Here is a 16,895-nt window from a genome sequence, read left to right on the forward strand (position 1 = left end):
TGACTTCCACAAAGCTTTCTATAAATGGTATAAATAGTATGTGGAGAAAGACAAGTTTTATAAAATCATAACAACACACACACACACACACACACAAATTTGTAAAGACTCTTTATAGCAAATTGTGAGCCAAATAAAAAAGTATAGGAAAGAAGAAACTACTCTCCAATAACTGCATATTTGGTGAGAAATTGATATCTAGAACATCTAAGTAATCCAAACTACTCTATAGCAAAAATCAAATATCCTTCTTAAATTAGATTGATGATCCAAGTACATGCTTCTCAAAAGAAGGCACACACATGGCCAAATTGAAAAAAAAAAAAACTAAAGTAATCTCCATGACTAATCGGGAACATACAAGCCAGAAGCACAATATTTTATGCTCTGTTAGGACAATAATGACTCTGTCAAAAGCTGGAAGAGTAACAAGATATGTCACAGGATGGAGAATGAGGACCTGATATACCTGATATACACAGAGACATTCTCGCTAGTTCTCAAAACTAAAAAATAAGTTCAATTTTGAATTTTGGAATCTAAAGGTCCTATTATATATTATATACAGAGGAAAACTGAAGCATCATGCAAAAAAAGGATAACCATACTATCATTTGTTTCACCATTATTTATAAGAGGTATGATTTGGTATCTGCACTAAATGTCCATCAGTTGGCAAATAGATGAAGATTATTGCCATTCTATCTGAGGCATAAAAGGCATGAAATCCCATCATTCCTGACAATATGAAAAACCTAGAGGATGTCAATTTGCATGAAATTAGCCAGGAATACGTAATGTCTAAAAGTGTTTTTCTATAAAAATGAGCAAATCATGGTTTCCAAAGCTGAGAAAAATAGAGGAGGAGAAGATTTATAGGGGATTGTCATCAGGCACTAATACAGTAGGTCAAAAGAATAAGTATGGGCATGTCATATGACAGAATATATGTGTGTGTGTGTTGTGTGTGCACTATCAGTATACTCATAGAAAATAATTTAAATGTTATGTATTTTAGATACTTGAAGCTGATTATTTGGTAGTACATAAACAAAATCATACCACTATATTTACATGTATGTGTACACACACACACACATATATAAAATTAATTATACATACACACACACATACACACACACACACACACACACACACACACACACACACATATATATATATATATATATATATATATATATATGTAGTTTTGTATTATACTTTGAGTTACTTATGGCTATCAATTTACTCCGGAAAACTGCGTGTTCTCTCAAGTCTCCATGTTCTTTTCTCTACTCTTATGGCCTTTCCTCTAATCTTATATAACCAGTGTAATGTAATGCAAGGACATTTTGCAGCTATGATGATTCAGGATGAACTCAAATGTCACTGTTCACTCAGTGTCAGAAGCAAAAGCAAGCTATTTTTCAAGTGATCTAAGCCAAGTAAAGAAAACTAAGTTGCTTACTTCAGCGTTTTTGCCCTAGTAACATCATTCCCTCTTGAAGTTTTTCCCATTATTTACTTCCAACCTGCACTATCTCATACAAACACAGTTCTCTGAGTGGATTATTTTCTTTTGTACTTTAAGCTCTGCACAAACACTGAAATCAGGGATGTAGTTATAGACATTAGCTGTGCTGCTTGTGTTCTTCAAGCAGAAGGAAAATAAACCTATGAATGAACCTACACTATTTGCTTCTTGGTCGTAATGAGAAATTAATGCCTAATATATTTATTTAGTCAGATACATTCTAAAAGAAAATGTATTGAATTTGTCTATAATTAAACCAATCTCCATGCTGCAATATCAATATTCCTTAGAAAACTCTTTATATAGAACTCGACCAATTTCTTAAATGTTCTTAATTACTGATTTAATATCATTCCCTGCCCTCTCTCCCTTTCTGAAGTATCAGTTATATAGACTGGAATTTTTAGAACTTTATCCAAGAAATACAGCTAGTTTTACCAATTCCCTCTGGTTAAAATGGATTTAGAGAATTTATGATATTCTTATATCTTTTTGAATAATATATTGAGCCATGCATTCTACTGAAGTGACTATTAGTACTTTCTTTTACTTGAAGTATTGATAACGATATTTATCCTTGCAAGTGCTTTAACTTTAGGAAATTCAGGAATCAGAACCATTTACTAAAATCAGTGACTTCTTTGACTTTCAATTCTTTTCTACAAAATCTACATTTGAACAAAAATATGAGATATCTCCTTAACCAGTTAAATCAGAAATGATCTCAAATGAATGGAGTTTTCTCTATAATTGAAGTTTCTTGTTTCACTTTGCAAAAAAGAATAGAGATTAATAAAGTCAAACTCTCTGTTAAAGAACAAATGGAGCCTACTCAGTAATGTTTCAAAATGCCACATAACTGTTTTATGAATCAAGCAGAAAGACCTGCTGTCAAGCTATAAAATAATTAATGTTATTCATTGGGACTGGATTATTAATGGGAGAGTTCAATACTAAGAACTTTTCCAAGCAAAAGAAAGTATTTATCATTAAGCTCTAACTAAAAGTACAGTTTATGTGTGAATGTTGTTTCTGTTATGCTGACAGAATAAATGAAATGTGTGAGGAATTCATTTTTGCAAGTCAGATTTACAATGAAGATATTTTAAAAACTAACTCTATTCCAAAAATGATGAAAAAACTGTTTTAATGCTTATGTAGATAAAATGCATAATCTAAATAACCAATTCAGTAATAATTTTAAGCTCCTAAGTTCCAATGAATAAAATATAACATAAGCCACTAGAGACAAACACTATTGGCTGTGTTTACAGTATGCAATTTTCTTGAGTAAATTGTGTAAAATAGCAAAGGATATTGAAGCACACAAAATATTCAATGGCAGTGGCCGAAACTAATAATTATATTTTAATGATTAGGACAGTTCATTATAAAGGTAGTCCATTATTCAATAGACAGATAATATAATACACAAATTATATGTGTATGTATCTATTTATACATATATATACATATATATATGCATTAGAGACAAGATTAAATTGTTTTTATATGGGAAGAAGTAAGGACAACATTTTTGAAGAAAAAGAGGAAAAATAAAAAGACAAGTTAACTCAGTGAATAATGGGGAAAGATTACAATCTCAACTTTTATGTAGCTATGATTAACTATTAATTTGCATGTGGTCTGGTGGAAAAATGGAGTAGCAGGATAAAAATGTGTTAAATGCTGCCAAATCTTGACTTCAAGTTTCTATAACTAGATTTCATGTTATCCTGTATCATAATTTGACTAAGTGATAATAGACTTTGGTGAGAAGAGAACCAAATTATATCAACTCTGAACATAAAATCTCATTTGAAGACTCAACTACTCTCATGTTTAGCTAGAGTATTATATTTTAATGAGAACCAGGCACTCTGATGCCAATCAGCAAGTCTAGACACTATTTCAATATTGTGTGACCAGATGAGAACTTTAAATCTTATTCTCAGTCCCTGAAAATTAATATTCAACATTCAGGAGGTAATAGACCTCTGTAAATCTCCCATCCCTGCTCAAAAGGAAAATTATAACACTGCGAACTCACCTACATATGTTGAAGCTGGTAAATTTCTAATAATGGTATTCACTTAACCATGCCTACAACATAGTTGAGGGGAAATTTTCTAACTCTAGTTCCAAGGGTAATTCTTTGGGGTAAATTTTCCAATTTGAAGTAACCCTGATGGGGCATAGTCCATCATATTTTTAAACTTTTTTTAAAGACCAACATAAAAGTATATGATCATTGTCTCTGGATATGTTTCAGTTTCTTGCAGTTTTTATAATTGCAAAAATTAAGAACAAACACTTGAACGGAAGAATGGTACTAGAAGACAAAGACAACACATTATTGCAAGCTCTAACTATTTTTTCAGGTAGCTATTTAACAAGTCATCTTTCCTTTTCCATTATTTTCTCTCTATCATGTGGTACATCTCTTTTGTACTTAGTAGCAAGAGGTCATTCCTTTCTTCCATGCCTCCATAGCAACTTAAATTCATTTCCAGTTATGCTAGCTAATATTACCACTTTTAGTCTTCTCTGACTTTAAAGAACAATGATTACTTTTTCAGGAGATGGAAAAATAATACTTTAAAATTCTAGAAATATTGGAAGTTTTGTCTGTATCTTTTATTCTGTCTTAGAAAAAAATCTTACTGAGACAAGTCATGCCTAAAATTTATTTTCATTTTACCTGAAGAGCTTACTACCAGAGAAGTTAAGTCATAGATGGTTAAATCCTTTACATATTTATAACACACTGATTGGGACTAATTATGGAAGCACATAAATGTGAGATTTATTTTCAAGGGAGCTGGAATCAAGTTTATAACAAAATTTACATTCAGTTAAATATACAAGGAATCTTACTCCATTTTTAGCTTTATTTTCAACCAAATGCTAAGAAGTAGTTTGACTTTCAAATTTGTCTTTGATGTTTAGCTGATATAAGAAATTGGGAAAGTAAATTAATTTTTCTAACCAGTAAGCCTCACAGAAAAATTAATGTTTACCTCTGAGCGTTGACATTTACACAATAAGAACTTTCTGTGCTTTCTATTTTACAAGAGACTAATACACATTAGACTTCTTTTTAACAAACGTTCTGGCTTCTTTACTTTTATAGTTACTCTGAATGTTTGCCCGTCCTTATCCATTTGAAATTACATTTCTTCTTAAGATTATTTTAGTTAAATGTGAGCAGAACTGACTTTCTTCCTTTACAGGTACACATCTAAAATTTCAAAAGGTGCTTGGCGATGTTGCTTGCCTGCATTTCCCTTTACTTGAGAGATACCATTTCTAGTCCCAGCTTTGTTTTGATAAACAGGGAAGGGGATCAGGAGGGATTGTCATAACCTTAGGTGAAGTATAGGGGAAGAGATGGACTGTCAGTCCAGGTGGCTCACATTCCCATCTCAGTTTCAGTTCTGTAGATACATAGAACCTTTTGATAAAGGTGCTCATTTAGGAGGTAACAGTAAACTATGAAGCACTATGCGATATTTTGGCCTTTAGCAAAGACAGTCTCACTTGATTTTTATACCTCACCTCTAATTGTCAACTTTCTTCAATCTCCTTCCTTCATCTTTTTCAAAGCAATGGTGGGCATATCTAGAATTTTCTGTTAATTCTGAAGACTGAACTTCTTCAGGCTTGTTAAGCAATCACCATTGACTTGTTGAGCCATTTTCTCTATGCAACGGTCTCATTTTAAGAAGAGTGATGTTAAATACCAGAGGCTCCAGTTATGTAAATTAAGTGAGACATTAGACGTAAAACCATAAACAAAGTAACAACCTTTATGAATTTAAGCTACTTTGGGGAATTGTTTTGTACAGCATTGTAACTTAACTAAGTCTGAATCCATGATTAAATGCTGAAAATCTAAATCTTGAATCCTAAATTTGTTGAGATTGATTTTAGACAAAATATCTAAAGCTATTATTGTCATCAAAGTATAAATTAGCAATTTCCAGTGAACTCTAAATATCAAAAGACATTTTGCATATTTAGACAATCATCTTTATTTTGCTTCCTAAATAAATTCATCAGATCTCTCTAATTTTATATGTCCCATTCTTCAACATTCCTTTTCTCCTAATTTCATGGGTCATGGAAATGAAGAACTTCCCTGATCCTTCACTTTCTAGCCATTCAATGCTTCTTGACACCACATTTACTCTTTTTTCACACAAAATAATCCATGAGGTTTCTCACTGAAATGTAGTTGCTCATATGAACTGTTCTGCAACCTCGGAACAGTTTCTGCTTCGGCTTTCTGCCTCATCCATAGTTCCATTCCCAATCACCAGCTAAATATCCATCTCTGCATCCCTGCCGCATCATGTGAGTGTATCCTGACACTTTGAGACATATGGCCTTTTAATATTTGATTTTACAATGAGGTTTACAATGAGGCATTATATCTTTTCCGTTGTGTGAGACTTAAATTCAATTAGACAGTTTTTGATTGTCCTCAGATACAAGTGTCCGTTTGCACGCATCAGGATATCTTGTCATCCTTATCACTGTTTGGTTCAGCAGCTTCACAGCTAGGTAAGTCTATTCATTGCCTTTCTCACTGTGGCAGCTTGTGTAGTACCTTTGGATACTGTAATATATAGTCCTCATAAGGGAGGATTCTTGATCAATTTCATCTCCTTTCCGCCAAGATTTTTATCAAAAGTGTGTGGTGTCATCAGCAATATAGTTACCTTCAAGTTCTAGAAAACAACCAAGGACAACAATAACAGTTTGGGAATACAACAATATTTTGGGAGTACACACATATAAATATATTTGTATGAATATATACATGTATGTATAAGACTATGTAAATATCTACATAAATATTTGAATTATTATTACTATTTTATTAATTTTATTGGGCTGTGTTCTTCTTTTGTAAATTGTTTTTATTGAGCTATATATTTTTCTCAAGGCCCCTCTCTTTATCTCTGCTTCCCTCCACCCTCTCCCACAGTCCCCATGCTCCCAATTTACTCAGGAGATCTTATCTTTTTCTACTTCCCATGTACATTAGACCCATTTATGTCTCTCTTAGGGTCCTCTTTGTAGTTTATGTTATCTGGGATTGTGAATTATACGCTTTTTAGTTTTGTTTTATGTCTAAAAGCCACTTATGAGTAAGTACATACGATAATTGTCTTGCTTGGTCTGGATTACCTCACTCAATGTGATGTTTAATAGATCCCTCTATTTGCTGGCAAATTTCAAGATGTCACTATTTTTTCTGCTGTGTAGTATTCCATTGTGTAAATGCAACACATTTTTCTTTTTCTTTTTTCTTTTAAAATATTTATTTATTTATTTATTTTTTATGTATACAATATTCTGTCTGTGTGTATGTCTGCAGGCCAGAAGAGGGCACCAGACGTCATTACAGATGGTTGTGAGCCACTATGTCGTTGCTGGTAATTGAACTCAGGACCTTTGGATGAGCAGGCAATGCTCTTAACCACTGAGCCATCTCTCCAGCCCCCGCAACACATTTTTCTTATCCATTCTTTAGGCAAGGGGAAGTTAATTTTTGTCCATGATCTCGCTATAGCAAACAATTCTGCTATGAGCATAGTTGAGCACATGTCCTAGTGGTACGATGGAGCATCTTTTGGATATATACCCAAAAGTGGTATTCTGGATATTGAGAAATGTTGTTTTCTAATTTTCTGAGAAATCACCATACTAGTGTCCAAAGGGGCTGTACTAGTTTGCACTCCCACTATCAATGGAGGAGTATTCTCTTTATCCTGCATCCTCTCCAGCATAAGTTGTCAGCAGTGTTTATTTATTTATTTATTTATTTATTTATTAAAAATTTCCACCTCTTCCCCGCCTCCCTTTTCCCTCCTCCTCCCCACCTCCCCCTTTCCACCTCCCCCTCCCTCTCTAGTCTTAAGAGCAGTCAGGGTTCCCTGCCCTGTGGGAAATCCATGGTCCTCTTCCATCCATACAGGTCTTTAAAGGTGAACATCAAAACAAACAAGGCTCCAACAAAGTTAGTCCATGCAGTAGAATTAAATCCCAATGCCATTGTCCTTGGCTTCTCAGTCAGCCTTCATTGCCAGCCACGTTCAGAGTGTCCATTTTGATTACATGTTCCATCGCTCCCAGTCAAACTAGCCTTGGTGAGCTCCCATTAGATCAGTCCCACCATCTCAGTGGGTGGATGCACCCCTTGTGATCCTGTCTTTCTTGCTCACGTTCTTCCTCCTTCTTCTCCTCATTTGAACCTAGGGAGCTAAGTCCAGTGCTCCAATGTGGGACTGTGTCTCTATCTCCATCCTTCGTCAGATGGACGAAGGTTCTATGTTGATATGCAAAATATTCATCAGTAAGGTTATGGGACTAGGCCAGATCATGCACCCTCTCCTCTGCTGCCCAGGGAACAATCTGGGGATCTCTCCTTGGACCTGGGACCCCCTCTAGATTCAAGTCTCTTACAAACCCTAAAATGTCTCCCTTAGTTGAGATATTTCCTTCCCTGCTCCCATATCCATCCTTCCTCCATCCCACCCATCCCATTTCCTCAAACTATCCCGAATCCTCCCCTTCTCCCTTCTCTCTACCCAATTCCCCTTACATTCACCCCCTAACCTCCAGCCCCCACTCTCCAACCCCCACCCCCACCCCCGTGCCCCCAAGTTTGCCTGGCAATTTTGTCTGCTTCCAATATCCAGGAGGATAACTATATGATATTCTTCAGATTCACTTTCTTATTTAGCTTCTCTAGAATCACGAATTATAGACTCAAAGACCTTTAATTATGGCTAGAATCCACTTATGAGTGAGTACATGCCATATTCCTCTTTTTGGGACTGGGTTATCTCACTCAGTAAAGCGTCTTCTATTTCCATCCATTTGCATTCAAAATTCAAGATGTCATTGTTTTTTTTTTTTTTGTTTTTTGTTTTTTTTTTACCACTGAGTAAAACTCCAATGTGTATATGTTTCACACCTTCTTTAATCACTCTTCTATAGGGTGGCACCTAGGTTGTTTCCAGGTTCTGGCTATTACAAATAGTGCTGCTATGAACATAGTTGAACAAATGTTTTTGTGGTATGATAGGGCATCTCTTGGGAATATTCCCAAGAGTTGAATTGCTGGGTCCTGAGGGAGGTTGACTCCCAGTTTCCTGAGAAACCGCCACACTGATTTCCACAGTGGCTGCACAAGTTTGCATGCCCACCAACAATGGATGAGTGTTCCCCTCACTCCACATCCTCTCCAGCATAGGCTATCATTGGTGTTTTTTAGTTTAGCTATTCTGACAGGTGTCAGATGGTATCTCAAAGTGGTTTTGATTTGCATTTCCCTGATCGCTAAGGAGGTTGAACATGACCTTAAGTGTCTTTTGGCCATTCGAAGTTCTTCTGTTGAGAATTCTCTGTTCAGTTCAGTACCCCATTTTTTTAATTGGGTTAATTAAAGTTTTAGTGTCTAGTTTCTTGAGTTCTATGTATATTTTGGAGATCAGACCTTTGTCTGATGAGGGGTTGGTGAAGATCTTCTCCCAGTCAGCAGGTAGCCTTTTTGTGTTAGTGACAGTGTCCTTTGCTTTACAGAAGATTCTCAGTTTCAGGAGGTCCCATTTATTCATTTTTTCTCTTATTGTCTGTACTACTGGGGTTCTACCTAGGAAGTGGTCTCCTGTGCCCATGTCTTGTAGACTACTTCCCACTTTCTCTTCTATCTGGTTCAATGTGGTCAGATTAATATTGATGTCTTTAATCCATTTGGACTTGAGTTTTTGCATGGTGATAGATATGGATCTACTTTCATTCTTCTACAGGTTGACATCCAGTTATGCCAGCACCATTTGTTAAAGATGCTTTCCTTTTTCCATTGTATATGTTTAGCTCTCTTGTTGAAAATCAGGTGTTCATAGGTTTGTGGGATAAATCCAGGTCTTCTATTTGAACTTTTGTTATTTGCAGATGATATGATAGTATACATAAACGATCCCAAAAACTCTACCAAAGAACTGCTACAGCTGATAAATACCTTTACTAATGTGGCAGGATACAAGATCAACTCCAAAAGATCAGTTGCCCTCCTATATACAAAGGATAAAGAAGCAGAGAGGGAAATCAGAGAAACTTCACCTTTCACGATAGCCTCAAATAGCATAAAATATCTTGGGGTAACTATAACCAAGGAAGTGAAAGACCTATTTGACAAGAAATTTAAGTCTTTGAAGAAAGAAATTGAAGAGGATACCAGAAAATGGAAAGATCTCCCCTGCTCTTGGATTGGGAGAATCAACATAGTAAAAGTGGCAATTCTACCAAAAGCAATGTATAGATTCAATGCAATCCCCATCAAAATCCCATCAAAATTCTTCACAGACCTTGAGAGAACAATCAAGCAAAACAAAAACCCAGGATAGCCAAAACAATCTTATACAATAAAGGAACTTCTGGAAGCATTACCATCCCTGACTTCAAACTCTATTACAGAGCTACAGTATTGAAAACAGCTTTGTATTGGCATAAGAACAGAGATGTCAGCAGTGTTTTTGATCTTGGCCATTCATCCAGGTGAAAGATGGAATCTCGGAGTTATTTTGATTTGCATTTTCCAGATGACTAAGGATGCTGAGTATTTTTTAAATGTCTTTTTGTCATTTTAGATTACCCTGTTGGGAGTTCTGTGTTTAGGTCCATACTCCAACCAAACATGTGGAAGACCTGTATGACAAGAACTTTAAGCCTTTGAAGAAAGAAATTGCAGAAGACACCAGAAAATGGAAAGATCTCTCATGCTCTTGCATAAGTAGAACTAACATGTTAAAAATTGCAATCTTACCAAAATCAGTCTACAGATTCAATGCAATGCTCATCAGAATCCCAGAAAAATACTTTACAGACATTAAAAGAACAATACTCATCTTCATATGGAAAAGCAAAAAAGAAAACAAAACAAAACAAAAAACAAACAAAACAAAAAACAGGATAGCAAAAACGAAGTTCTGGTAGTTCTGGGAGCATCACATTCCCTGAATTCAAACTCTGCTACAGAGGTACAGTTCTGAAAACAGCTTGGTATTGGTATAAAAACAGACAGGAGAACCAATGAAACCAAATTGAAGACCCAGATATCAATCTACTTACCTACGAACACCAGTTTTTTGACAAAGAAGCAAAACATATAAAATAGAGAAAAAGAAAGCATATTCAACAATTATAACTGAATATCAATATGTAGAAGTATGAAATTAGATCCATATCAATAGCCATGCACAAAACTCAAGACCTCAACATAAAGCTAACCACACTGAACCTCATAGAAGAGAAAGTGGGAAGTATACTTGATTGCATTGGCACAGCAGACCACTTCTTAAATATAACCCCAGCAGCACAGACACTGAGAGAAACAATTATTATATGGGACCTCCTGAAACTGACAAGCTTCTCTAAAGCAAAGGACATGATCAACAAGACAAAATGGCAGCATCCAGAATGGGAAAAGATCTTCACCAATCCCATTATAGACAGAAGGTTTATTTTCAAAATATACAAAAAGTACTTAACTTTATTACATATGTATTTTAAATTATTTTCTTAAATTTTAAAATTATAACATGTATACATTCTTGTTCCTTTCCTCTCCCCACCTCAAATGTTCCCGTACACCCTTTTCTCTCTTTCAAACTCATGCTCTTTGTTTTCATTAATTGTTGTGTCACGCATACATGTATACAAATGAACATACATATTTCTTCATATACCCATTTAGCATGTATAATGTTAGTCATATGTCTATCTTCAGGCTCACTAATTGCTGCGGGATAACCTTGTGGGGAGCTCCTCCTTCCTCTCACACTCGGCTGTCTTTAGCTGCTTGTCGCTCTTTGTGCCAGGTTCAGGCACTCTGGCTTTTCCAGACATACCTAGTTTTATTTATTCGTTATCCATGCTACACTGCTATACTTCCCTTTATAGTTCTTTCCCTCTATATTTCTAGTTAAATTCCTCATTATTTCTCATTTTCCTTTTCATAGTACCTGTGTCTTACTAGAAATCCACACAATTTCATGGCCCTTTTCACTTTCCTGGTTTCTTCAATTGATGTAAATAACTAAGGTTTGGGAGACATGATCTATAATAGTAAACAAGCAACAAATTTTCTTTCTTTAACTGGGTTACCTTACTCAGTATAATTTTTTTTTACTTTTATTCCATTTACCCACAGGTTTCATGGTGATATCTTTATTTACAGAAGAAGAGAATTCTGTTTTCCTCTCTCCACCTCTCCCTGGTGTCCTAAAGTCTAGGCATACATGTTTTTTCTTAATAAACTCCAAACATGACTTAATTTTTCCTTTGTAAAACTCCTCTTATGTTTTATAATGACTTGTTTTGTGATTCCATTCCAAGGCATAAACCAAGGTCTTGGCACCTAAGCAGAAATCTTTTGAAACAACTGTTCAAGTGACACCTTGAAATGTGGAAATCCTTCTCCTACTGATAAAAGCAATATTAAACACTATGCAATGTATATATGCTCAATTCTCATTTATGAAGAAAGCAATCACTTTATAAACATTTTGCTTCTGATTTACAATGCTAAAGAAGCTGAGTCATCAAATCCCTTCATTTAAAAACTGAAAAAAAAAATGAATAGATTTAACAATGGTGTTAAAGAACAAGTTTTAAATTTAAGAAAACTTCTTAAATTTATTTGCTAAGTCATCAATTTGCAAACTCATTATTAACTACTTTCTGCTCTATCCATGCCCTTCATTTAATTTATTAAGAGTGAAATACTTTTTTCCCTTGCTACATGACACAAATTTTGTAAATCATTCACACACATGAAAGTTCCCCAACTCTCAAAACATGTCAGGCTCCTGTAGGAGAAAGAAGAACAATTAGAATCCTCATGGGAAGTTAGTAAATTGCACTTCTTTTCACTGACAAAGACAATTAACTTTTCCAGAAGGAAAAAAAAAGTAACTAGGTTATGTTAATTTGTAAAACTTAAAAAATCTTCCCAGGTTCTTTTTTCACTTTGTACAGCCTCTTTATCTATAACTACTGCTACTGCTCCTTAAATTCCAACTTTATCACCTTTTTTTTTCATATAGTAATACTATGAATTTAATGAATATATTTATGCAATTTTTAAAAATCTTATATATAACATAATGGGATATCATCTATTATTTATATGGGCTTTGGTTGAATGTTCTAATTCAATACACCAGTATTAGAAAATATTAATTTAAATTCTCTAGTGATGATTGTCTATTAATATAAATGCAAGTATTGATTAATGGATAGTATATGGTGTTTGTATTAAAAAGAGTTCAATAATAAATGTGTCTATTTTACTAAACTTGAATTCAAAATTTCTTTTGGTTCATAATAAAATATATATTGATAAATTTTCAGAAACAGTATCTCAGAAAAATAGATAAAATTATAACCTTGATTAACACCTATATATCTTTTCACATTTCAGGCTTCATAGGAATGACACTGGTGGCCATTCATAATAAGCATAGCTATAAAGAAAGTAAATAAGCAAGATTGAAGTTTGTTTCTGCCTTCTAGAAAATCCAGGGCAGTTGATAAAACCCCTGAAATATGGCTTGGACTGAGGCTGTAAGGACGCTGTTGTTGAAGTTGTACACCTCAAGTTTGTGAGTTGTGAATCTGCTCTCTCTCTTCTCCTGCCTTGATCTGTACTTCTAACTTGGTAGTCACACTTTATTTTCTTGCTGTGTAACTGAATGAAGCAAAAATTTCTTTGTTGATATTGATGTTGCTCTGCATATATAAACCAAAGAATTCATTCTCCAGTTTGGCTGTAAAGGAATTCAATATGAAATCTGACTTGATATTTCATTGAATTTGGGTTTGTGGTAGATATTCTTGATGCACAACCCTGAGTTGTGGTTAGATAATATGGAAACCAGAGTACTCATTTTCACTCATACTTAGCATTTTCACAACTAATATGACTTTGTAATACCCCTTGAAATCCATTTTGGACTTTGACTATTAAAAGCTATTTACCAAAGATTATACAAACAACTATATTAGTTATCCCCCCCAAAATAAAATTATAACAAAATTAAGTTGTCTAACTCTAATGCTAATAGTGTCTGAGGAACAGTTGACAAGGAATGATTTAAGGGACTATGGAATCCTTCAGTTTTGGTGTATTTAAATTCTCTACGTTCAATAACACACTGACAAAAAGAAGCCAGAGAAAGTACAAGCAATTTGCTTCATGCCAACAGACAGAAGTGTCTCCTATTATTTCTGCTGTTTCTGAACAAAAAGCTGATGACATGTCCTGAGTTTTATCTGGAAAATGAGAAGGGTAGTCCCAGCTCAAGACCTGCCTTTCATAGAATATCAAAATTATTAATATGTTACAGTGTTTACCATTCACTTTTTAAGAAATTGTGATACTTTGATTAAGATTTTAACATTATTGAAAAGGTGGTTTTATCAAAAAAAAAGAAAAATCTTCATTTCACCCTTAACACAAATTAAATTACTCTTCTGGTTTCAGGTGAATTGAAATAATTATTGATATCCCACTTTAGTTTACATCTTACTCTTATTCTTGAAAATTAAATGCAAAAATGAAAGTCTCACTCTCAAGGGTTTGTTTTTCCCCTGAAAATAAATGACATGAATTACTTCTTCTTTCAGAATTCTCTTCCCAAAGTGTTGCTGACGGCTTCTTTTTAAAATGCTTCGCATTAGTAAGCACCATCCAGAAGAAAAGTCCATTTGGACTTGACATTAATTTTACACTCAGTGCATAATATTTGACCTTGTCATTAGATCAACGCTAAATGCTATGAATCAAACGTCATTTTTCTTGTGCATTGCTATTTGTGCTTTCCATTCGTGTCTAAGGTCCAGTTGCCTTTTGGTGTCACTTTTATTTCCTTACTTCTTACTAATACTATACTGCTTCCTTCTTACTGATACCATACCTTATATTTATGCTAATAGAGATTCTAGAAAAAATGCACTTGAGTTTCTTCTTCCCCGTGTTTCTTCATGAAGTGAAAAATCTTCGGTAATCCTAGATTGCACAGGCTGCTAGGAAAGTGTCCTTGCAAGCTGGGAAGCAGAGGAACATGTGGTAGCTTTTTGTTTTATAAGCTCTGGATGTGAGAGCTGCTCACCTTTTGTCTGTTTGGGATTAGAACTGCGTGATGACCTAACATTGCCTCCTTTTTGTTCCTGGAAATCTACTTTCAATCATCATTTGTATTTGCAGTAACTGTGATTCTTTTTTTTTTTTTTTTTTGAAAGGAGTCATCAGTTCTCATCAAGGAAACTTTTCTTTGAACCACTACATAAAACCACAATCAATCAAAATACGGGGTCACAGAGCCCAGTCCCGATGGATACATCCACAACACACTCGCTCACCTATGGTCCAGCAGACAGGACAGAAAGATAACAAAAGGCAGAGGGTTACGGAGTTTTCTGTGAGATTCTGTCTCCAAATAACGTCAGAAGCTACACTCTGAACGTCTCACGAATGCGACTGCCTAAAAATGAGCTGAAAAAAAGATGGCATTAATAGACATACCACAGGGAAAAGCCCACAATGCCTCAGACCTACGGAAAGAACTACAGGGAACTAAGGGATGATGAGAGCAGGAGAAATAGTCCTCAGGAAAGTGGCCAACTGGTTATCTGTACCAAACGTCAGTCCTTGAAAGACACATACTGAAACAATATACAGTCTGAGCAGGTTATGTTTAGGGATATAATAGTGAGTGAGTGAGAGAGATAGAGACAGACAGAGAAAGGGAGAGAGAGGAACATGACAACAGTTAATTCTTTTTTAATGCCATAAATTTGAAAAACATGAAGAGAGTTTTATATGGGAATATTTGGAGTGAGAGAGAGAAGAGAAATGCTGTAAACATATTATAATCTCAAAAGTAGCAAACCTTAAAATAGAAATTTAGAAGTTGTTGACCTGTTATCATAAGTGCTTAGAAAAATTAACTTTTTTTTAAAATTACAGATAAATCATTTGAAGAGTAATACATAAAAATAAGAATAGGAAATTGAAATGATTATGCATACCATCAGTCTCTAAATAGTAATTCAACCACATTTTTATCATCATAGAAAGCTATATTTAAAAAAATATTAAAAGTCAAACTTTCATAGAACAGAAAACAATATTATTATTAGCACTCAGTGTTATTGTTTCTCTTTTAATGCAGTAACTCTCAGTTTCTTTATTCTTATTCAATGACATATTCATATGGGATTGTTAGAATATTTGTTATTGTGTCATTAAAACTGAAGATGAAGCATTTGAAAGTGTTTTTGTAGTATTTAATATATTCATTTAGTCACTTCATTAAAGATCCATTTAGTCACTTCCATTTAAGAGTCCCTCTACTTTCATAAATTGTAAAACAGCATAATCATTTTATTCTCTATAGTTTTTTGAATGCTTTACTTTTTCCTTTTATTGAAAACAGATTTTTTTCTCACATAATACATACTGATTATCGCTGCAAATCCCTCTACTCCTCTCAATTTCTGGCAACCTTCCCTCCCATCTGAAAAATATGGACTACTTTAAAAACGTATGTGTCGTTCTTATGAAGGGCTATGCTAATCTCAGTATGATTCCAATTTTAGTAAATGTGCTGACAGAGCAAGGATGAATATTATGTTTTTGTTTAATTTTATTTTTTAGTACAATAATCCTACTCTTTTCTGTAGGTGCTATTCATACATTTTCTATTAAAATAAGCACCATTGTCACCTCTCTTAAAGTCAAATGTCCAAAACCTTAACTATTTTCTTCCTTTTATTGCACTTATTCCAGATTTTTTATATTTTAATGTTTAAATTCAAAACCATTTGGGTGTGATAATTTTATACTATTAATAGTGGTTTATATTAATAATCTCTCACTTTTTAAAACTCTGATGCTGTGAAATATTTTTCTCTTGAATGATCTTTTCTGGGATATTTTTCTTGTAGAAATGTTTTATGTCTTGAAATTCATTTTGTTATTCTTTTAAGGGGCTGTTAGCAACTTTATGTTACTTCACTTCTCGAACTACTTTTACCGTAGAGATTCACACTTTCAGTATGAGGCTGTTTGAAAACTAACTTTGGGGAAACAGATCATACACACATAGATCAGAGTTTTTACATATTTCTTTTTTTTTAAAGTAATTTTATTAAATTATAAAAGTTTCCATTTCCGCCCCTCTTCCCAACACCCTCCCACTCCCCTAACTCCCTCTCCACCTCCCTCTTTGACCCTAAGGGCAGTCAGGGTTTCCAGCCCTGTGGGAAGTTCAAGTTCGTCCCC

At 34.3% G+C, this 16,895-nt stretch overlaps 1 pseudogene; it reads right to left on the reverse strand.

Annotated features, from left to right (window-relative positions):
• Nucleotides 1–16,131: 16,131 nt before the first annotated feature.
• On the reverse strand, nt 16,132–16,230 carry LOC125392508 (U6 spliceosomal RNA; annotated as a pseudogene).
• Nucleotides 16,231–16,895: the final 665 nt, after the last annotated feature.

This window comes from Myodes glareolus, chromosome 12, assembly GCF_982192425.1.
Source record: "Myodes glareolus chromosome 12, mMyoGla1.1, whole genome shotgun sequence".
In the NCBI taxonomy this organism is placed as follows: Eukaryota; Metazoa; Chordata; class Mammalia; order Rodentia; family Cricetidae; genus Myodes; species Myodes glareolus.